The sequence below is a fragment of the Sus scrofa genome, chromosome 8 (genome assembly GCF_000003025.6).
Source record: "Sus scrofa isolate TJ Tabasco breed Duroc chromosome 8, Sscrofa11.1, whole genome shotgun sequence".
NCBI lineage: Eukaryota > Metazoa > Chordata > Mammalia > Artiodactyla > Suidae > Sus > Sus scrofa.
The window spans coordinates 88,094,083-88,118,928 of record NC_010450.4 but is presented as its reverse complement, the minus strand read 5'-3'; the positions used below and the strand labels follow the sequence as shown (position 1 = coordinate 88,118,928).

At 40.1% G+C, this 24,846-nt stretch overlaps 1 long non-coding RNA gene across 3 annotated transcripts in view; it reads right to left on the bottom strand.

The window, feature by feature from the left end:
- Positions 1 to 24,846, bottom strand: part of LOC110262153 — a 253,923-nt gene that overhangs the window by 181,238 nt on the left and 47,839 nt on the right. Inside the window, exon 3 of one of the 3 annotated variants that reach the window (XR_002346781.1) lies at positions 12,724 to 13,223. The exons of the other annotated variants lie outside the window; for them this stretch is intronic. This is a non-coding gene — a long non-coding RNA (uncharacterized LOC110262153). Of the gene's footprint in view, positions 1 to 12,723; positions 13,224 to 24,846 lie in introns of those variants that run through there. 3 annotated transcript variants of the gene reach the window in all.

Genomic DNA, 24,846 nt, shown 5'->3' with positions numbered 1-24,846 from the left:
TGTAGATCCCTGGCTGGAGGCCTCTAGTGCTCCCCGGAGCCAAAGTTGAGAAAGTGGTAGGAGAGTTGAATGTATTAGTTATGAGATGGTTCCCCTAGACCAAGGTGTCTCTCTTTTTTCAGGCTTCCTCTCTGAGCCACAGAATGGGTGATTTATACGTTATGGAATGATACTACCAATGAGGTAGCCCTTTCCTACATCACTCCCGCACGTTTTCTGAGAAAAAAAAAGAAAAAAACCAGCCAAGCCTGCCGCCTATCTCACATCCCCATAAGACCCAGTCTACATGCTTAAACAACAGGACGGGTGACAGAGAAGCTCTCGGCAATGATGTAGAGGCTTGTCAAAAGGAAGCAACCCTCCATCAAAGAATGAAGAAACAAATGCCATTCCTGGGCCTCTTGGAAACAGCCCAAGACAGAAGCTTGATTCCTTTGTGTCTAAAGTCAAGTGACTAAATCTGGTTGGGTGACTTTTATGATTGGACTCTGGTGACATTTTTAAGGGTTGAGTCTGAGAACACCCCATTCCTTTGACACTGGGTAGTGAACAGGAAAACAATACAGTTCCAGGTGTAATCAGTCTTTCTTAGTGAGAAAAGAGCCCACTTTAAAGCTTTTTAAAGCCCAATTTTACTTCATGTGAGTTATGAAAATTTGAAAATGGTTTCTTTGAAAATGGTTTCTTTCCTTTTTTTTTTCTTTGCTTTGTTGTTGGTTTTTCCCTGTTTTGCTTTTATCTGAAATTCTATTATAGCAATAGTATAAAATATAAACTAGGCTAAAGCTTTTCTATTCCCTGTGGGAGTCTTGATTAGCAATTACAGCTGGGAAGAAGTACAGGTTTCCCTATTAACTGAAAGTAGAGCTGGTCCTATGAAGCCTTTTCTGAAGCCAAAATGGCATAAAGCAAAGAAGCAGGTACCTTAGGACACATCTTGCTAACCATGCACAAATAAATCAAGACAAAGCACAGATGCTCAGACACAGTTCAAAGCTATGGTGACTTGATGCTGAGATGCTGAGTTTATTTCCCAGGGAAGGCGCTTGGTAATGCCACTCTTGCTGCTCAGGGTTCCCACTGCTTCTATATCACCTCCTGCAGAACAAACACTGAATGCTACTTTCGCTTCTTGCTTCTTTTCATAAATGTGAAAATCATCTTCAGATCTATCTAGGTTTGTGAAAATAGGTACATTTTGTGTAGCATACCTGTGCAGCAAGAATTAAAGGCAATCAATAGAAAATACCAAGACCTTAACCTCTTCTCATGAATGCCTTTTTCTAGATTTTTTCTAGAAAATGACAAGCTAGTGGGGAAATGGCAAAATGGACTTGCATTTTATAGGAAACCCCCAGCTGCTGTGTGACAAATGGAGCACAGCAGCCAGACTGAGAGTGGAAGTGGGAGACCAGTTTAGATACTTTTACAATCATCCAGGTGTGAGGTGATGGTACCTAGGACAAGATATTAGCAGAGGAGGTGGTGATAAGGGCTCATGTTCTGATGCTGAAAATGGCAAACTCCATTTTCTTCATCTTAAGCTAAGAAGCCATGTTTATTAATATAAATATTAAAACCTTGGTTTAGGGAGTTCTCATTGTGGCACAGAAGAAACAAATCGGACTAGTATCCATGAGGATGCAGGTTCAATCCCTGGCCTTGCTCGGTGGCTTAAGGATCCGGCATTGCCGTGAGCTGTGGTGTAGGTTGCAGATGTAGCTGGGAATCCCAGGTTGCTGTGGCTGTGGCGTAGGCCAGCAGTGACAGCTCCAGTTCAACCCCTAGCCTGTGAACTTCCTTATGCTGCTGTGAACTTCCTTATGAGGCCCTAAAAAAAGCAAAAAAACAAAAACAAAAAAACAAAAAAAAACAAAAAAACACCTTGGCTTCAACAGTAAGTGTTGAAAGATAAAAATGCATCAGTTATCACTGGGCTGTGTATCACAAGCAAATTTTCTTTTAATTGCATTATGGACTATCTCAAACATTTTGAGAAACTTCTTTCCACAGCTTTACTATTTTTCCCTCCTGTGACATAGTCTAGTCCTTGAACCCAAAGAGAAATGCAAAATAAAGGCTATCAGCCCTGAGGCCTAAAAACATTTCACAGAAACATTTAGACCACTGAAGAAAGAGCATTTTAGGGGTCCATAAGATTTAAGTGGTTACCTCAAATTTCCACTTCCCTTTACATAAGCAGATAACAGTAGCAGCTTGACTGAAACTCATGGGCAAGAAAAATGTCACCCCTGTAAGGGAAATGGCTTTTTGTAGGACAAGAGAGTAAATCACTCTTTTGGGTACTGAGTGCCCTAAAGGAGGTCATTCCCTCCCACACATCAGGTCACTTTTATTCCCTGGGAGTTTTACATTCATACCGGCTCATTGATCACACAGTCAGGATAGTTAGGCAGCTCTTAATAGATTATGGGTTATTTCCTTATTATGTTCGCTAAATGGTGGTACATCTAATCATTTTTACCATGTAGGAAAATTTCTCTGGCCTAGCCAAATCCCCAAACAGGATTCCCTGTTTATTCCCTTATGCCATACTAAAAGTTAGCTGAACCAATTAAAGAATACATAATAAGCCAATTAGTAGTTCCTTACTTTTCATAATGAGTGGATAATGTGTGCCTGCTCAAATTACAGTTCATTTGAGAAGCCTCCTTGCACACTCCTCCTACAATCTGGCATTATTTCATCTCTTTTAGCATCAACAGCATCAACCCAGTAGCCCAGATCCTCCTTTGAGATCCCATGGGAACTGAGCTGGTCCCTACAAGATAATCATTCACCGTTCAAGCCCAGCATCATGAACAGCCATCTGAATGGCTGCAACAGAGCCCTCAGCAAAACTAAGCGAGAAGAAACCACATCCTGAAGGATGAGGCACTTCCCTGGGGAATCAGCTGACACTTGAGATACAAGGGCTTTGGGGCCCCTATTTCCAGACTTACACCATTGTCTTGCTGCCACCAGAGGTTAATCACTATGTTCTGCTAGGCTCTTTTTGCCTTGATCCATCCACCAAGATCAAGCAGGTAACATGAGCAAAACCCATTCAAGGCCAAGGCCAAGAGCCTATCCTGGAAAAAGAGAAACTCCTAGATTACTGTAAAACAGCCAACTCTAATATCCAAAGGGAGAATAACGACCTTAAAAAAAAAGAAAAAAAAAAGAAAATTTTGTAACTTTGTCAACATTTATTTTCACCAAACAACTCATTAAATCACTATAAAAGTCAACGCATATGGTCGGATTTGACAGTTTAAATTCCAGAAAGAGTTATAAGTCAAGTTAAACTCATAATACATAATGTAGACTGGGTGTCTCATCCATGAATTATAACATTTTTATTACATCCCGACTGCAAATTACCAACTCCTTCCCTGTCCTGCCAATCTCTTGATTAAATGGGGGACTGTTCGGCATTATGAAAATATATCATGGTAAAGGATGATGCCATCATTTGTCTTGGTCATATTTTAATATCCTTATTTAAAGCCTCATCCCTAGAGCAGCTGACCCAAACTGAGTTCTTTATTTAACAAAGTGAGAGGAGTGGGGACAAAACAGGAAAAAAAAATTTCTGGACAATAAGACCCATGTTCTATAGTCAATGAGCTTACTGTGTCTCATTGTATTTTTCTCTAATATTTGTGCCCCTTCAATACTTTTGGTGTCCATTTTGATCACTTTAGTTCCTTCTCTTCAAAGTTATTCTTGCTTTATAGGCCTTACTCCCCATGGGCCCAACTGAAGGGTATTTTATTCTGTGTCTTACACTGATAATGGGGCAATAACTTGTCCCCATCAAGTTTCCTCATAAAACGGTTTAATGTCTTGAAACAGTGCCAGCATGTCAGCTGAGGGAGTGAATCAAGTGGATATCATTTCACATTTATTGGAGACCTATAATGCACTTGCTTAAAAATTATCCTCTTTTAGAAGTTTAGATTCTAGAACTAAAAAACACCTAAGCATTTCAAAATATAAATAAGTACCTATATATTGATCAGTTTTAATGTTTTTCTTTAATTATATTTGTTATGGTTTAAAGTGGTTTGTTCACTTTTTTCTATTTGCCAATAAACATGGATTCATTACAGAAAATTTGTAACATAAAAAGTTAAAAAAAGAAAGCAATAGTAACCCACAACCCAAATACTGAAAGTGGTAACATTTTACATATAATTCTGATTTATGTTCCCTGTTTATAGTAAGAGAGAAAAAAATTAGTGTATTACTAGCAGAGTTTTTTTCTCAAGAAGAAAACTTTTTGTTTAGGAACTCACCTAAATAGACATGTTTGATTACAAACTTGAAGCCCACAAGGCTTGGCTTAAATCTTCTGAGACAAGACAAAAGAATATCTAAACTGCTTTCTCCCAGAAATGTATAGGAATCAAAATCTAGGAAAGGAAAGGAGGATTTAAAGAAGAGAGGGGAGCCCCTGGCACAGAAGAAGAAATGACCAGTAATTTTTAAGGCAGGTCTATCTAAAGTGTAGAACAGGAATGTCTAATACGCTTTTAATGGAAGCAATGAATATAGACCCTCTAACCCTCCAGGTCAACCACCATCAACCCCTAAATCTTCAGTAAAGTCTGCAATATATCGCAGCTTAAGGTGGTAGGACTTTGGGGAGAAAAGACAGTGGATAAGGGCAATATGCATCAGGGTAATATCATGCAGGAAAAGAAACATCCGAGAGGGAAAAATGCAGGCTGGAAATCAAATTTGCAGCCAAAGCAGGAACACACATCCAGAAGTGATTATGAAAAAAATGTCATTTCCCTGGAACCCTGAAGATGATGGAAGAAACACTGAGTTTCCCATTGCATTGGAGACATAAATCAAATTTTACTTTAATATAAAATACAGAAGACTCCCAGTAAGGCAGAAGTTTCAGATCCAATATCTGGGATACATTTTCAGGAAAATATTGGAAGCCTTAAATGATGATGATGGTGGTGATGGTGGTGGTGGGATGGTGGTGGCTTCATACTTAAAGGTGGATGTGATGAAGAAGACGATGAGCATTTTCTAAAAAAAACTGTTCAGTCTATCAATTAACCAAATAAAAATCCAGTATTTGCCAAGTACTTTCAGAGACAGTTGGCTCAGGTGGCTAGGACACAATCCTGACTGCATCAGGTTTTAGAGCTGGTCGCATTAACAGCTTCTGAACCCACTGTCCCTACCCATGGTTAGCTCTATGGAGAATCTTTGGCAATGGTTACATGGTAATGAGGGAGGAGTACAGAAGGCAAGAGAGAATGGGACCAACTAAGTATGAATCCATCTGCATTATTACCATGTGCTCTGCCCTGAATCACAAGCAAGAGGAACTATAGGAACATAACCTTGAATTCACAAAGAAACACTACCAAGTAGTGTTCAATGATCAGGTAAGATAAAGTCACCAGGAGTTAGAAGAGTCAGGGATGTTTGACAACATAAGTGAAACATTAACAAATGTACAGGATATAGGTGGAAAGGAAGAAAGAGAGAGAGGAAGGAAGGAAGGGAAGGAGGGAGGAAGGAAGAGGGAGATTAAAAAGAAAGAAAGAAGTTCAAAAAAGAAAAGGAGGGAAAAAAAGGTGAGGGAAGAGAATTCCAGGCTAGACAAGGGTTTGCTATGTCAGAGAGGAAAAGAGTATCCCAATCGAACAGGAAGTTCAAGCTCAGGTTAGAAATCCAGAGTAGGATCCGATGTCGAAAGCTCAATTTATAAGGAAATGGAGATCCAGTGTAGGTTCTTGGTCCAGGATTATCATGATAAAAGTGGCATATTAGAAAGGCCAGTGTTATGCAGTTAGAGGGATAAAGCATAGTATGGAAAACACAGAGAAAGTTGCTACAGTGATCAAGTTCAAAATGAGGAGAGATGTGACTAAATGGCTCATTAGGGCCATCTTCATGCGTGAAAATGGCTGTATTTACTAGGCACTGAGAGTAGTTGCACAGAAGAACAGGAATTTAAGTAAGTGACGATTTCTACTTTATTGTCTAAAATTCTAGTGGATTAGCAAGACTAGGTCTCACAGCACAAGGTGGAGTAGGGAGAAGAGGGAGATGGGGGAGTTATTCAGAATAAAGAGTTTGAGTAGGGAAACACGCAAACCTAATGTAATAATTTCCTATTGGTGTAACAATGTTTTTTGCTTTTTAAAAACTTTTATTTATTTTGCCTCCATATATACTTTAATACAACTTTTAAAGGATATACTCCATTTACAGTTGTTCAAAATATTGGCTATATTCCCCCATGTTTTACAATAAATCCTTGAGCCTTTCTTATATCCAATAATTTGTACCTCTCAGTCTCCCACCCCTGTATTGCCCCTCCCCCTGCCTCTGGTAAAACCACTACTTTGCTCTCTATATCTGTGAGTCTATTTCTTTTTTTGTTATATTCACTAGTTTGTTGTATTTTTTTTTTTAGATTCCACATATAAGTGGTATCATAAAGTATTTGTCTTTGTCTGGCTTACTTCACTCCTATATCCTCCAATTCCCTCCTTAATGCTGCAAATGACAAATTTTCATTCCTTTTTTATGGCTGAGTAGTGTTCCATTATGTGTACATACCACATCTTTAACCATTCATCTGTTGATGGACACTGAGGCTACTTCCATATCTTGGCAATTGTAAAATGCTGCTAGGAGCATTGGAGTACATGGATCTTTTTGAATTAGTGGGGTTTTGGGATATATACCCAATAGTGGAATTGCTGGCTCATATGGTAGTTCTACCTTTAGTTTTTTGAGAAAGCTCCAAACTGTTTTTCACAGTAACTGTACTACTATAACAAATTATCGCAACTTTAGTGGCTTGAATAATACCAATTTATTATCTTACAGTTCTGGGAGTCTGTAAACAACATTTGCCAGAACCTTGTCATGTGGTCATACTCAGCTGGGAGATGAAGCGTGTGGCTCTGAGATGGACCAGCAGGCCTACAGTATCTGTGACATCCCATAAAACTGTCTCCTTAGTGGAAATCAAAGGCTTTCAAGTGGAAACAAATCATTGCTTCGCAATCATGCACCAAGAATGAGGAACAGAAGGGAGAGGAAAGAAAGAAGGAGGGGGAAAAAAACTTCTTCCTAGAGATCAATTTCTTGATATTTGATAGCATTAATGGGACACCAGGAACTATTTCCTAGGGAACTAGTGGCATGTTTTTCCCTGAAGGTATCTGAGGATTTCTGACTGCAATCAAGTGAATGGAAATGTTTTATAATTTCTCTCAAGGAAATTGAGAAAACAGTCCCCCAAACTGCCACTTAATCCCAATCTGTGCTTATGGCATATTAGCTTTCTATCTTCTCAGAAGTGTTTAGGAAAGGGTTCCTGGCAATAATCCACAAGCTCCAAGTACAGAAATGAGGCCAAGAGAAAAAAATGCCAGATATTTTAAAAATTATATTGAAATATTCCCAGGGATACATCAATGTTGTGAATGGTTTGATACAAGTCATTTTGTTTTCAAACAGTAATTTTAAGGTTACTATTATACCTGTAATAATTCAAATTCCAAACACAGACTTCCTCCTTAGCCCTAAACATGTAAATCCAAGAAAGAAATAGAAAAAAAAATCACAAAATCTTATAAGAATCTAGTCACTTAAGAGATACTGTTATCATCCCAAATATTCAGGGGAAATCATCCAATTGAAAGAGAGAATGTGTACATGTGTGAGTGTAAGTGTGTGTGTGTGTGTGTGTGCGCACGCGCGTGAGAGAGAGAGAACTGAGATACAGGAGCGGTACAAAGAAAGAGAAGTGTTTTTTGTTTTGCTTGGGTTTGGAGAGGGGTTGGCCACACCCATGGCACGTGGAAGTTCCTGAGCCAAGGATCAAATCCAAGCCGCAGCCGCAACCCGTGCCATAGCTGCAGCAACATGGGATCCTTGACCCACTGCGCCACAGCAGGAACTCCAGAAATACATGTGTTTTTATATACAAAACTCTGAAAACACTTCATCCCATGTGTGTAGAAATTATCGAGAGCAGTGTTATTTTGCTGACCCAGCAAGATATTTGGTTAGCAAATCTCTTGACTACCTAAGAACACACTGTCAAATTATTTAACTTGTTCATAACATCTAAAAACAGAAGTTCTTGGCAGCCTCTTTGCTAAGGAGGCATCTCTCTTCTGAGCCCTCTTCCCTGCTCCTTCTACAGCTACTGTTTCCCCCCTCCTCCTGATGTAGAGGCTTCCTCTTCCCACCCTTGGCACCAAATCCCAGTCGACCTACTTCTCTGTCCAAGAACCTGCACTATAGCCCTCATTCTCACATGTACTTGCCCAGACCGACTATATTCAGGGGTTCCTCCAATAACCCTCTTGTCTAGCCCCCTATAATTTATGAAAAGGAATTCTGTTCAGGTTTAAATGTAGCCTATGCCATATCCAATTTAATTTAATAAATATTTATTGAGGGCCCTCCTAGAATTGTGCTATGCACTGTGTGAAATATAAAAGAAATATATGGCACAGTCCCTTCTGTCAAGGAGTTTGCAATATTCCTGGGAATAAAATGTGGATGCTGAAGTAATTATAGGATGCAAGATAGAATCGAGCAATGCCATAAAATTATGTAACCAAGACCAAAATATAAGGTACAGACAACATTATATTTGGTTGGGGCAGGCAGGATGGAGCTACAGGGAATTGTCTGTAGAGGAAATGGAACTTGAGCTTGTCCTTGGGAGATGTATGGGTTCAGCTGGGCACCACAGCAGAAAAGGGCAGTTCAGGCAGTGGAGAGAGTATGAGTAAAATCAGAGAGCAGGACTGGCAGGCAGGATATATGAGAGGGGATGTGAGAGGCCAGGCTGACTGGAGAGAAGGGGATGAAGGTTGCAGAATTGTATTAGCAAAAACTCAATGGAGAGAATAGGATGAAACCACAGAACGCCTTGAAGGGCACAGTAACGAATCTGAACTTGAACCATAGGCTCTTAATCTCTATCCCCTCCTTAATGTTGATTCTTTCATTGTCATCAGAGAATTTATCCATCAGCAGCCAGCATGACGTTGAGAAGACCATGGACTGTAGAATGAGAAAACACTGCTTCTGCTTCATATGTAACCTTAGCAGAGTCACTTAATGGCTCAAACCTTAGTTACCACAATTGTAAAAATTATAATATTATTGCCTATCATAAGGTTGCTTTGAAAAATAGAGATAATGGGTAAAACATACCTGTGGACACAAATACGTGGAATCTTTTATGAATTTTATTCATTTGATAATTTCTGTTGAATGTCTACTATGTACTAAATACTGTGCTCAGCACTAGGAAAATAAAAATGGAAACATACAGTGCTTATTCTCAAGACATGAACAGATACAGTTTAAGACAATGGAAAGGGCAGCTTCTTAAAGTCACATAAACTTTAAGAGGTGGGGTTGAAGCTCATACCCACCACTCACTAGATTTCTAAATTTGGAGAAACTATTTAATCAGTTTGAGCCTGAGTTTCATCATCCATATAATTAGTCAAACAGCATCTACTTTGTAGGCAGACTTGAGAATTAAATACAAATATACAAAGAAACCAATATAGCACCTGACAATTGGAGGCACTCAAGAAATGGTATTTGTTTTACAGTGGAAAGGCAAGCATGAAAAATCATCTAATTATAAAAATGAGTGGGAGTACCTACTGTGGTGCAATGGGACCAGAGGCATCTCTGGAGTGCTGGGAAACAGCTTCAATCTGCAGCCTGGCACAGTGTAGGTTAGGAATCCTGCACTGCCTCAGCTGCAGCAGGCATAGGTTGTAACTTCGGCTCAGATCTGGTTCCTGGCCCAGAAACTCCATATGCCACGAGGCCGCAAAAAAAAAAAAAAATACACAAATTTCAAAAAAGAAACAGTGAATGGAAGGGAGTTACAGCAGTTTCACAGATGACAAAGTCCTTGCACTGAGACTTAAGAATGAATAGTATTTGCTGAGTGGCAGGTACTAGGAGGACACTGCTGGAAGTGGAAATGGCATGTGAAAAAGTACAGAGACATTAAAGTGACTGGCATCTTCTAAGACATTAAAGTGATTGGCATCTTCTAATACTTATCAGTATTGCTAGATAAGAAGCTCAAGGAAGAGTGCCCAGGAGATGGAAGTGGTCAGACAGGAGTCAAATCATGAGGAACATGGGACGTCACAGGAAGAGGTAGAGCCCACCCCATGGGCAACAGGGCATCTCTGTTGAGTAGAAAAGTGACAAGATCAGCTTTACATGTGGGGAACTTCTTTGTGGTGTGGAGGGAAAGGGATAGGAAGAGAATTAAGAAGGCTACTGAAAAATCCATTGAAACAAGGAGATGGAGAAGATGGGATGGTCCTTGAACATATTTAGGAGTTGGTTCCAACAGAATTCATTTTAATTGGATTTTGGAGGAAGGTAAGGATGAACAATAAATCTGAAATTCTTCTCCTCCTTTCCCTGCTGGAAGGTGATGCATTTCTTGAGATTAAGAATGTAGGTGGAAGCAGGTTTGGAGTCCAGGTGATATGTCCTATCTGGGACATGATGAATGCGAGGTGCCTGTGGAACATGCAAGTAGAGATTTGGACCTATTATTCTCCAATGGGGATTAGAGGACAGAACTGGCTGTTGATGCAAACCCAGAAGTTGTTGACATGGATGGATGGATGGATGAATGGATGGATGGAGCCATGAGAATAGACTCACCCATGAAAAAGGCAAGGGAAGAGGTAGCCTTCTGGTCAGGCCATTCCCACCTAGCCTTAATAACTTAGCTGCTCAAGGAGACAACACTCAAATCCTTTAGGGAAAAAACCTCAGAAGCAGAGTATGCTTAGGTACACCCAAGGTCAAAGAAATCCATTTGCTGGCACATCTTTCCTCCACATGGTGTAAGTTTCATTTGTCTGGAAATAATGAGAGGGAGCTCATGGAGAGAAGCTCTTGGATATCGAGGGACTACACACAGGATGACAATTATAAACACACTGTCTCTAGAAAAGCACTTCATTTACAAAGCAGATTTGACAGCTCAAGTTGCTTTTTTGGCGGAGCCATCCTGCCTGGCCCCTGAGCAACCTGGTGAGCTTCGATTACAGCTTTGATGTGAGCTCCACCACAGAGACCCCCTAAAAGGGGAGTGATAGATGAGCACCTGTCAGGCTTCATTCCCTGGGTGGCCTTGAATCTCTGCCGTTATCTGTTACCCTGCCAGGACTGACAGTGATGAACACAAGGCAAGCAGCTAACGACACCCCGATTCATTACCCAAAAAGAAGGGAGAGCAGAAATAAAGGGAAGGTGACTGCCATGTCGAAGATTCACTCACATTGGTGCCATCCTCCTCTTACAGGTCTGAGTGGTGAAGCAATGATGAAGCCCATTTGTCTCATACAAGGGTCTAACACTCCTCAGAACAGAACACGTCATGACAAAGCTTGTCCAGGAAACTGGACACTGACCTCTCCATGGTAAAGCTCCTCATGAGCCTTACGAACATTAGAAAAAATATTCGGAGGATCTAATTTTTTTTTCCAGTCCACTCTTACTCCAGAAAAACATAAAAAAATCAAAGACACATAAAATCATCCCTCTCAACTGCTTGCCCAGGTTAAATTGTTTTTTATTCCAGGAGAGGACACAGTTTTTCTTTGTGAGATTATATTAAACCTAAGACTCTGCAACAGCAAATATTTTAGGCAGGCCTAGCCACTGCTTCCCATTATAGACATTTATATCTCTAAGTGGCATCTGGTTCCTCCCTAAGCAGTATTTCATCAAGATTTTTGTTTCAACTGAGTTTTTTTTCTGACCTTATGGGAAATGAAATGAAGAATTTTACTTACCCCGTTGTCTTCTTTTTCTTATTAAATGGGATTTCCTGCGACACCTAAAGACATAGTTACATATTCAATAAATACCTCTTAAGTTTAATACCCAAAGAAGGCAATATTTTTCCATCTTAATTTAATCCATCTTAATAGAGAGTATTAATCAGAGCATTGGTTTGTGGGACATTAAGAAAAAGGAAGTTTTAAAAAAGAGGGGGAAAAAATTTCTTGCTCAAAAAGATTTGAGAAACCTTCTGTTTACTGCTTTACTACAGATTTATTTCCTATCAGGCTTTTTCAGACTCTTGAATACACTAATGTGCATTTTGACTTGCCTAAAACAAATCCAATCTCAGTCTTTGTTTTCTTAGAATATTTTTTTGGCTCCATCCATGGCATGCAGAGTTCCCAGGAATTATTGGTCTAGGTTTGCCCACATATTCCATCTTCTTACTCATTTATCCCATGAACAAAAATCAAAGGACTCTCATGCTATGTTCTAAGTATCTGGCAGAGAGAGATAGTCTGAGAGCATAATGAACACCTGCCCCCCCGCAAGAATGCATACATCTTGCCCTATAGCCTGGCCTCATATATTCTGCCCTTTGTCCTTATCTTCCCTGTTGAAAAGACAAAGAAAATTATTGTCTTTCTCTTTGCTTCATTTTCTTTGCTGGTGAAGCAAAGAGAAAGACAATCTTAAATTTGGAACAAAGACAACGGGAGTGATTAAACATGGGTTTCATCCTTGTTCCTTGTTTCTTGGTAAAGATCAGATTGTCTTCCTAAAAAACAGTAGCACAGACATTACCATTTCTTCTGGAGAACATTCTAATTTTTTAATATAAGAATGAATGAAAGTGGCCAGAGCTCCAGGATGCCTAAAGACTATAGCATATGATAAAAAACCAAAAAGAGAAAGCACAAAGGATAATTCACTTCAATATTATAAGATGTCTTAGGTTTCCTGTTAAGCACCACATTTCTTATTATGTAAGGCATATACACATTAGCAGTATTTCTCCTGCTGGCTATTTGGTTTCTTCTAATAAAGTAAACCACTAGTTATGTTCAAAATAACCTAGCTGAGATCTGAAGTCTGGGCTTCAGCACAGACAAAACTTAAAAAGAGATAGGAATGAATCAGTTTTGTTTATGCATGTTTATTAATGAAGCCATGGAGCAAAGAAAAAAATGTAAAGCAGACTGGAATTTTCATTATCCAAAGAATTCGAAACTAGTATCAAAAGCGGTGGGTAAGTTGCAGGCTTATGAAGACTGGAAATGGAGTATTTAGCCTCTGCGATCTTTCTCATCTTTAAAAAGCAATCAGGATTCAGGCGGGGAGAACCGATCATCCAAGAACTAAAGTAATATCTGGGAGAGATGAAACCATCATTATAAATTAGAAGTTACCCATCATTCATTTTCCTGCTATCTTCTCTCCAGGAGAAAGTGAACTCTGGAAAAGCTTACCGTACCCTTTCCTCACGTGCTCCAGGGATTCAGAAGCCAATCAGGATGTTTTCAAAATAAAGTACAAAGAAAAAGATTCCCATTTTTCCCCCCTTGTCCCCAGTGGTAGATTATTTGGAGCCAGATCTCATGGAATTTACCAGAGCTAGAACAACAGTTATTCTGTGGTTTTTAACAGAATGAGGCTTATCCTTCCACCATTTCACGTAAAATACTTTCTTTCCAATTTCCTACAACTGTGTGCCTTTTTCTTTTCCTGCGGAGGCATTTATTTCTGTCCGACCAACCTGAATTGTTCTGTTATATGCTGCCCACTGGTGACAAATACACTTCTTTGTTCCTGAGTTCTCCCAGAGCTGGAGGATTGATGGGTGTGAAGGAGGAACTGGGGTCACCAAGGCAAGGAAAGAGCTCATCTTATTAGTCTCTGATTCAAGTTAATCACCAGGGAGATAATATTTTAAACTCCAAAAGACTTCCTGGAAGTTTCTAGAATTTCTCCAGAGGCACAGATCAATAGACCAGAATAATCAAGAAAAGGGAACGGGTTTGCCAAATGCCACTCACTTGGTAGAGTGTTTTACTTGAGTAAGCAAAAGACTTTTAATGGAATTATTCCAACCCAGTAAAAGAAGGAACAAATCAACCCTCCAGGGAAGTACCTCCAAAATGCAGCTGAAGAGAAAAGAAAGGGTGACATTTTCATTCCAATCTTCAACCCTAAAACACACAGATGCGGGTGGCACTAGTTTGTTCCGTCGTTCTGTTGATGCACAGCTTTCCCATAGCGCTGAGCAATCAGTGTCTGTCCACTCAAAAATAAGGCACAATGATATGGGGGTCCTGGGCCCCATAATTTTGCAGATGACCTCCCCCTCTTCTCTTTCGGCCAGAAGTAACTGAAAATGAAGTCTGCCTGATTGCTGTGAGGGCTCCTTTCGATTCTTTGATGTTTAAATATTAGCCCCAGGGCTCAGAGCTCAACCCTCATCAGCAAAGCGGAGGGATCTGCCTCCCTACCCTGAACCTGGGATAAAAATTCAAGTATTTTAAAACAAAGCCTAAGGTTTAAAAACAACAAAGGAATCACGTCCGGTAGAGTCTGCATAACAAGTGAAGCTCCAGCTCCCAAGAACATTTCTTAAAATGGCTCCTTTATGTTTGCTCATTGTAAAGCACACAGATGCCCGGGCTCACAGGATTTCTTCCAGCTCAAGATCCCCTGACCTTGACACTGAGCGCTCTGTCTGCACCTCTAGCTCCCTCAGGGTGTGGCTCTTTCCCAATCACTTCTGCTTTCAACATGATATGCTTTCCTTTCTCATCCTCTCTCTCGGCTCCATCTCTTTCTCTGTTCCTCTTTATTCCTCTCCATCTCCCTCCAGGAGCCTTTGGTATCTTGTTAGGGTATCCATGGGTGCTCAAACTTAACTTACCTGGCAGGGGGCCATGGAGGCTGCTCATGCACAAGAAGGGAGACCCTAAGAAAGTGTAAAACTCTGAGCTGGAATAAAGCATTTCTTTAACTCGAAGTCAAAAGTATTTGCCTTAGCCTGTGCTGCATGTGCTATATTGTTAACTTCTATCAAAGGGGTTCCTATTGCAGGAATCATGGGAAAGTTTTAAACATGATTGATAGCTGGTCAAAAGAACATCCATGGCACTATAAGCTGCAGAGAGAGTATATGCTGAGCCGGTTCAGGATTGCCTGGCTGTGCCTTTCAAATTCCTTTCATCACAAGCGGTGACTGCAAGCACTGCAGGGTAAGAACAAGCCAGGACTTTGTGGAATATTCTTAACCGCTAATATGTAATCCATACAGCCAGTGGTAGCAGCCCAAGGATAAAAGATTTAAAGAAATGGAGACACAGGGCTGATTTTTTTTTTCTTGAAAGGCAACTTGGAAAGGGGGAAAAAAAGGAGTGAGAACAGTAAGATTTATGTTAACCCATTGGGAGTGCTCTGGAAATCTCTTTGATGAAGGATTGAGATTGCTTTGAAGCAGGCTTTATTGAAGCAAAAAGCAAGTGTGGTGCCCAGGGACCTGGGTTGACTGGGTCACTTATCAGTCTTCTGGACTTTGAGTTTCCTTTTTCTTGCAAATGCTGCATGCAGCCAAACTCCTAAATGCTGCCCTACCAGAATAATCTCCCTCTGAAGAGGAGGTTTTATTTAGCTTTAGTAATTAATAGAAACTTAACCACTGAGACATATGTAAAAAAACAAGAACCCAGAGAAGAGAATACATACACACACACACACACACATACACACACATACGCACCATTATAACATGTAAAAGCCTACTAGAAAATCTTAGCCCTGGAGTTCCCGTCGTGGCTCAGTGAAAACCAATCCCACTAGGAACCATGAGGTTGAGGGTTCGATCCCTGGCCTTGCTCAGTGGGTTAAGGATCTGGCATTGCCGTGAGCTGTGATGTAGGTCGCAGACACAGCTTGGATCCTGGGTTGCTGTGGCTGTGATATAGGCTCAGCTGTAGTTCCGATTTGACCCCTAGCCTGGGACCCTCCATATGCTATGGGTGAGGCCCTAAAAAAGGCAAAAAAAAAAAAAAAAAAAAAAGAATAAAGAATAAAGAAAAAAAATCTTAGCTCTGTTACATACATCCTTTCTATGAGTTCAGATTCCAAATACAGCACTGCAGGGGAAGTAGGACAAGCCCAGCAAATATCATGGGGAAGAAAAAGTGGTGAGCAGTTTCCCCTGATAGAAGAATCGTGGCTGGGAAAATATGACTGCTGGATCAAGAAGTAAAGATGGTCTTGGCTTGGAAAAAAGAGAATAAGAAACAAAAGGTTTTGCACCATCAAAGAATTTGCCTGTACCTGGGAATATAAAAGCTTCCCTTAAACAAGTGAGACTGCTAGTTCAGGGATCATGGGGGATGGCCTTAACAGGAAAAAAAAAAAAATTTAAATCAAGGAGGAAGAAAAACAAGTACCAATGAATACCATGACTAGAAAAGGGCACATTGCTGAGGATGTAGGAGAAGCTGAAACCCTGCATTCTCCTTCCCAGGATGAGCTGTCAACTGGAGCTGGGCTAAGATGTTGTTATAAATATTCTTTTCTATCCTTGACAGCTGTGACCATAAAGTAATGAGGCTGATTTTTTTTTTAACAAACTAGTTTCTACATTCAAACAGTGTTGATTTTCAAGATCAATACTGTTGTTCGTAGATTTTAAAGTTCCTGATAGCAGCAAACTATTTTCTTTTGTGAATTATGTTTTGCCTCTGAAGGCAGTTTCCAAAGAGAAGTCCCAGAAATGGTTTGAACAATCACACATCCACATCCATGGTATCATCCATGGAGTTAGTGTTTAGCCTTCCCAGGTGACTCTTTGGAAGAACAACACTAACTTGGGGGTACAAGTTCAAGAACAATAGTACAGAAATCTGGCACTGGTCATAAAATGAAGTCACAAGATCACTGGAGCAGATGGAATTGGTCTTCCTCTGAGACCTTTCCACAGATACTGAGAAATAACAGCAATCTCATTCCACTGACCAATGAAGAAACCATACTAGAAAATATGAAAGCAAGTGCAGCAGAGATTCCACCTATTCAATCATTATAGCTTCTGAAGCAAAATGAAATCACTATGCTGCCATTTGCCCTGACAAAGGAATACAAACATGGTGTATTCTCAGATGTTTAGCACACAGATATGTTCCATGGAGAGTCAAAAACCCAACATTCATGGCCAAGGTGGTTCCAAAGGAAATTGACAATTCCACTAACTTGGTAAATGCTGAAACCAACTCCCCTTAGATTTCCCATAGGAGAACAAGAACAATTTAAGAGAAGACACAGAAACTTCAATACCGTAAATGAGTAATTGTCTTTCTGCATGCAACTCATCCTCTCTTTATGGAGGAAAGAGTCTGGGGACATGGCAATAAATGGACACATCTCCTCTACGGAGACTGAGCAGCACCGGCCCACCCAACTTCAAAGAGTATCAAAATGACAAAAATACCTGTTGCTTTATGGTATCTGGGCCCGTTTCCTGAGTTTTATTACAGTGTCCACCATTGTTGGAATTCCCTAGGGGTACTCCACTCTCATGCCTTAGAATTATGGCATTCTTATTTAGTCTATGGGAAAATAAATACACACATAAACTTTAGGAAAGGTTTCTTCCTAACCAGCTCCTATTAAATCAAGTGGTTACCTGAAGATTTTTCCCAAATATGAAAAACCGACTCAGTATAAAATGTTGAATTGGGGCACTTAAAAGAAACCCAGAGTCCAATACAATAGGTTGACAGGTTGGTATGTGATGAGCTCTAATGTGGCATCATTTCTTAGACATTGAGAGGGGAACAGGGCCCCAGGAGGGGTAGCCCCTGAGGCCACTGCTGGGCCAAAGTCAGAAGACTATCACAGGGGATTTCAGACTTGAGGATAAGTCACCAAAGTCTAAGGGAAGCACTAAAATATAGTTTGAGGAAGAAGTGGTTTCTTTACCATCCCTGGCCAATTACTCTGATAAACCAAGATGAAGCTTTCAGTTCAGCCTACGGGGGTGTGTTGATCCACCAATGGAGAAAGAATGGGATGAATTTATTGAGCCTCTATCATGTCAGTGACTTTAACCACAACAGCTCCACCTGAGAAGAATCATTACCTCCATTTCTGCACATGAATCAATTGAAGAAGACTCAGAAGTGAAGTGATTTATCCAGTCACAGAGCTTGCAAATCGTGGATCCAAGATTCAAACATGATCTCTGGTATCTAAAGTTAGTTCTTTTCACCTCCCTAAGCTGAGCTCAAGTGACATCTAAAAAGGTGTCTTACAGTTGCTTCCTGTTTTCATACTATGAAAATCCAATTTTACAAAATACTTCAATTAGGAAAAAAACTCTTTTTAAAAAAAATTTGCCATTGAATTCTTTCAATAAAATGCTCACATGGACTCTCTTAATAAATGAAAAGAATTCATCTCCTGCATGAAGTATGATGTATTTATATAAGCAGGAGGTTAGTTTGTTATGATGCATCAGAAGTTTCCTCCCCCATCTATCTCCTTACCCTGCCCCCCACCAACACTACTACCAACAGCCCACCAATAGTAACAAGCATTTACTGAAGTCTGGTCCACAGGGGAGCCACAGAACAAAGCATTCAAAGAGGGGAAAACAATCGAAGAGTGGAACTTGGCAATGATGGGACAGGGTATGTCTTCTCCACTTCAAGCTCCCTTCTGACTACTGTTTTGACTCCCCTTCCCCAGCCTCCCACTAAAAAGTTATAAAGCATCCATTTGTCAGTACTGGGGTCTCATTAAATAAAATATAAACACTATACTCCAGGGGGCCAAGATAAGGCTCCAAACAAAATCTAATGTGTGAATACCTCTTAAAGGTCCTTGGTCACCATTCTGTTACTCCTGTCACCAGCATGTTCCAGGAGCCTCATAACTTGTCTTCACCACAAGAGACTTGGCTACAAAGCAAGTTGTTTACAGTAGCAGATAACAATGTCCCTTGAAAGAAAGTAGTGAGGCATTTTAGAAAATAGGGTCTGTAGCAAATGCAGTCATAGGAATCACACAGCAACCTCCCAGGACTCATTTCCTTCAGCATAGCCCTAACGATGACGCTTATGGTCTAAATGATGGAGAGGCATTCTCCCACACCCCTAAGGTCTGTGACGCCCCAGTATTTTCTCTGTGTCTGATACAGGGAAACTGAAAGGATGACAGTGCCAAAGAACTTTCTCCTGGTTAATAGAGAGAATTTGAGATCACCTGGAGAGGTGCAGTCTATTGTAAAGATTCTTTGGGAAGTAATGAGCCTTCAGAGATTGACCTGCCTTCAGGCAAAGCCTCTCCTAAGCCACCCCAGAAGAGATTCTTGCCTAGTTTAAAGGCCTCCTAAAAAAGGAGAATCTTAACTCTTCCCTTCTGCACAGGAATAGGGGGAGAAATGGAAGGCAATTCATTCACATCTCAAATTATATATATACATACATATATATATATATATATTCATATTCAACATCATTGACCAAAAAAAATTGAATTCCATTGATACTAGATAAGTTATTCTTAGATCATTCATAATGAAATTACTTTCCTATCTGTTGCCTATTAATAGGATCTGAACTAAGGAAATCCAGCCAAATCATTTCATTGATCAAAATTCTTCTATAGGAGCTCCCATCATGGCGCAGTGGAAATGAATCCAACTAGGAACCATGAGGTTGCAGGTTCAATTCCTGGCCTCACTCGGTGGGCTAAGGATCTGGCATTGATATGAGCTGTGGTGTAGATCACAGATGCAGCTCGGATCCTGCATTGCTGTGGCTGTGGCAAAGGCCAGCAGCAACAGCTCTGATTAGACCCCTAGCCTGGGAATCTCTATATGCCACGGGTGTGGCCTTAAAAAAAAAAATTCTTCTATGAATCTTCACAATCTAAGAAATCTCATGTAAAGGAGATTGAAGAAAGAAACCCCATTTACACATACCAGGCATGCTTTCACTTAAGGCTTTATATTTACTGTTCCCAGAAAGCCTGTGACTGATTCCCTCACCTCCTTCAAGTCTATATGCAAATCTCACTTAGACCTTCAATTACTACACCATTAACTGCAACACTCCAAAACCCCAACACCTCAACACACACACAGAGTACCACTTTCACACTGTTTCTTATAGACCTATCACCATCACCATCCAACATACTACGTAATTACCTCTTATTTTATTGTTTATATTTCCCTATCAGAATGTAAGCTCCAAGAAAGAAAATATTTTCATCTGTTTGCTCAGTTTTGTATCTATAGCTATTAAAATAGAGCCTAGTATACAGTAGGTGCCCATTCCACGACTGGTGAGAGAAATGAATGAACATATAGCTTCCTGCAAGACCTGGTTTTGTATAAGCTAACAGATGATTACCTCTCTCAAACAGGACATAGATTAATGAATATGCAATAGCTACTCCTAGTTAGGATCTTAATTTTAGATCTCTTTAAAAGAGTCTGGAATGGTAGGTTTTCGCTGTGATTCCCAGAGCCTTGGCAGCCCTCTGTCTTCTTCCCGCTGCAGAGCCATGAGAAGGAAGACCAAAATGCTGACATCTGGCTTCCTGACTATTGCTTAAGCCAAGCCAACTCTTCTACTATCTATCTTATGCATTAGAGTTTTCTTTAACATGCTACCAAAGGAAGAAACTGTCCCATTGCTAAAAACATAGAAAAACTCTAGCCTGGACCATGAGACAGAATAGCATGAAAGAACACTGGATAAACTGTCACAGAAACATGAATATTTGTAGAGAATCATGTTCTCAGCTGTGATATGGACATTGGGAATACATAGAGAAGCAGAACATAGCCAAGCTCACATTTAACCAAGTTCATAAAACAAATAATTATATAATATTCTCCAGAAACTTTGGAAAAATCAAAGGAGCACTGAGGATGTCAGAGATGTGTCCTGCAACTGCTAGTCTTTTTTTTAATTGAAATATAGTTGAAATACAATATTGTGTTAGTTTCAGTGATACTACATAGTGATTTGACACTTGCATACCTAGTGAAATGATAACCCAACAAGCCTAGTAACTAACTGTCTCCATAAAAAGTTATTACGATATAATTGACTGTGTTCTTTACACTGTATATTACAGCCTGATGACTTATTTCATAATCGGAGGTTTGTACCTCTTAATCCCCTTCACTTATTCACCCACCCTCCCATCTCCCTTACTTCTGGCTGCCACCCATTTGTTCTCTGTATTAATGAGTATGTTATTGTTTTGTTTGTTTTGTTTTTTATATTCCACATATAAGTGACATCATACAGTATTTGTCTTTCTCTGACGTATTCCACTCAGCATAATCCCCTCTAGATACATTCATACTGTTGCGAATGGCAAGATGTCATTTTTTTTTGGCTGAGTAACCTTGCATCCAGTGGACACTTAGGCTGCTTCCATATACTTTGACTATTGTAAAATATGCTGCAATGAACATCAGAGTGTATGTATGTTTTTGAATTAATATTTTTGTTTTCTTTGGATAAATACTTAGGTGTAAAACTTCTGTACCATGTGACAGTTCCATTTTTAATTTTTTCAGGAACCTCCATACTGTTTTCTAATCTGCTGAGTTTTAAGGACAGTTGTCAGTCAAGCAAAACATAAGACTGACCTTTACTTTGTGACTTTCAGGACAGTTGTCAGTCAAGCAAAACATAAGACTGATCTTTACTTTGTGACTTTAAAAGACCTTAATCTCTTTAGGACTTAGTTTCCCCAACTATAAAAAAAAAAGGCTTGAAAATTATCTAATATGTGCAGTTCCTATGAAATTTAAGACTAGCTTCTCCTACTTGCCCTATAACCAGATAACAGAAGTCATTAGTTTCAAGTAAATCACTGAATATCGAATGTTTTGGCCAATTCATCTGAACATTAATAATGTATTTGGCATAAGAATGATGATCAGTTGTCCCAAGGAGACCTCATTCAAATTAATCAAGGAGCAGGATCAAGATGGCAGAGAGAAGTAAGATGTGACTCACACCTTCTCCCACAAACACATCCAAAAAAAAAAAAAAAAAAAAACCATCTACACATAGACCAATTCACATACATCTACTGACCACTGATAGAAGACCTTAAACTGCCAAAAAGGGCAAGAAACCCTCCACATAACTGGGTAGAACAAAAGGGAAAAAAAGGAGAGAGAGAAGAGAAAGAAAGGTATCAGGATGGGACCAGGACTCCTGAGAGGGAGCTGTGAAAAAAGAAAGGAATCCACACCCTGGGAGGCCGCCTAACTGACAGGGAGATCCCCTGACATGGAGAAGGAACCTCAAATCCTCGGAGAAAAGTACAGGAGCTGGACTTAGGAGGGCAAGGCAGGGTGAGCTGCACAAACCATTGGTACCACTGGCCCTGGACACCACATCTGAGATGCTTGGGTGGGGGCTGGGCACTGAGACTCAGGCTCCAGAAATTGGTTCCAGGGAGATAGGCTGAGGGACTAGGGAGAGGGGCACCATGGGCTGGGGAATGGAGTACCACAGCCTAGGAAACACAGGAGGAGACCTGGGCCTGCAGGAAAAACAAAGCACCACTGTTGGGGAGAGTGAGAGGAGGAGGGGCAGGACTATCATAGGAATATCTTTCTCTGTGCACACACAGGATTTCAGGCAGCAGGATGCCTCTCACATGGGTTACAAGTGGTAGGGTGCCTCTTGCATGGGCTATGGATGGTGGGAGCAAACTACTGCAGACATCTCAGACTCCAGAGGTGGGCATCATTAAGGGTCCGTGAACAGGTGCCATCTGCGGCCCTAGTCACTCGGGGTTTGCACAGAGGAGAGCATGGCAATAGAGTTCCATCTGCTGTTGTTCTCACTGCCCTGAGAACCACATGCCCACTGCTGCCACTGCCAAAGACTCTGGGCAGCGCACACACCTGCCTGAGAGTCACTGTCACTTCCCAGTGCCCGACAACCAGGAGCAACTTGTGCCACCTCCCCACAGGTCCTTTCCACTTGTCAAGGGCTCAGCAACCAGGAACTGGCTATTAGCCCTGCCCATTGCCTCCAAATTCCTGGAAGCAACCACAGGCCATACACCAGCAAAACCCATATCAATGGGATAATAGCCTACACACACTGAAGAAAGATACAGCAAGCATTTAAACCAAAAGAAGCCCTCATGCCAAAGAAAATAGTAAGCCCTCACAAACTACCCAGGAGTGCTTCATATGTAAATAGCCCTCCAAGACTGTAAGAGCTGTTTTCCCTAAACTCATAGAATAAGAAAAATATAAGCAAAATAAAGCAGCTTCAGAACTAACCCAGTTAAAAGAACAGAATTCCCCTAAAGAAGCAAACAATGAAAAGACTTCTGTGACTTAACAGACATCAAGTTCAAAACAGAGATAGTGAAATACTGAAGGAATTAAGAGTGAATATGAAGGAATTAAGAGCTGTTATGAATAGCAATGCAGATGACTTTATGAAGGAACCAGAAAATATAAGGAGCCATGAAAAATTAGAAAATTCATTTGCAGAAATGCAAGCTGAGTTAAAGGCACTGAAGAGAACAATGAATAATATAGAGGAATGAATAAGTGACTTGGAAGATAGAATGGAAATTGCCCAATCAGGGCAGCATACAGACAACCAAATGAAAAAACATGAAAGCAATATAAGAGATCTATGGGATAATATGACGTGGGTCAATCTTCACATAATAGTGATTCTAGCAGGTGAAGAAAAAGAAAATGGGATTGAAAATATATTTGAAGAAAGTATGGCTGAAATTTTTCCAAATCTAAAGAAATATATACCAAGACACAGGAAGCACAGAAGGCCCCAAACAAGTTGAACCCAAACACACTCACACCAAGACATATTATAAGAAAAATGGCAAAAGTTAAGGAGAGGATTCTAAAGACAGCAGGAGAAAATCAAAGGGTTCATTATAAGGGAATCCCCATAAGGCTATCAGCTGATTTAGCTACAGAAAAAAACAAAGGCCAGAAGAGAGTGGCAAGATAAATTCAAAGTTCTAACAGGGAAAAATCTGCAGCCTAGAATACTCTACCCAGCAATAATATCATGTAAAGTAGAAGAAATAATTTCCACAACAAAAACTAAAAGAATAGAGTAATACCGAACCCATTCTAAAAGAAATACTGAAAGATCTCCTCTAAATAGGAAAGAAGTAAGAAGATATAGGATGGAGGAAATCAAAATTGGAAAATAATTGCTTAAATAAGCCAGGATACAGATCTGAAAGGAAAAAAAAACTATTTGTTAAGGTGATGATAAACACAAGGAACAGCAAAAGGATAAACATGAAGATGTTAAGAAAGGATGTCAAAATCATAAACTGTGAAGAAGAAAAGTAAGAAAATATAAATGCTTTTTTTTTTAGAATGTGTTTGAGCATATACCACTATCAGGCTAAAGAAAGCAGATATTGGAAGGGGTTAACATACTTCAAAAACAGAGGAACCACAAATCAAAAACAAATGATACATTCACAAAAACTAAAAAGAAGAGGACACAACCATAAAATAAAATGAAACCATCCAACCAAAAAAAAGAAGGTAACAAAGGAAAATCTCAGATTCAACAGGAAAAACAGGTTTAAAATGGTAATAAATACATATTTATAAATAATTACCTTAAATGTCAATGGACTGAATCAAAAGACATAGAGTAACGGACTAGATTTAAAAAAAACAAAGAGTTCCCGTCGTGGCACAGTGGTTAATGAATCCGACTAGGAACCATGAGGTTTCAGGTTCGATCCCTAGCCTTGTTCAGAGGGTTGAGGATCCGGCATTGCCGTGAGCTGTGGTGTAGGTCGCAGACGTGGCTTGGATCTTGAGTTGCTGTGGCTCTGGCATAGGCCAGTGGCTACAGCTCTGATTAGACCCCTAGCCTGGGAACCTCCATATGCTGCAGGAAGCAGCTCTAAAAAAGGCAAAAAGACAAAAAAAAAAAAAAAAACAGAGTC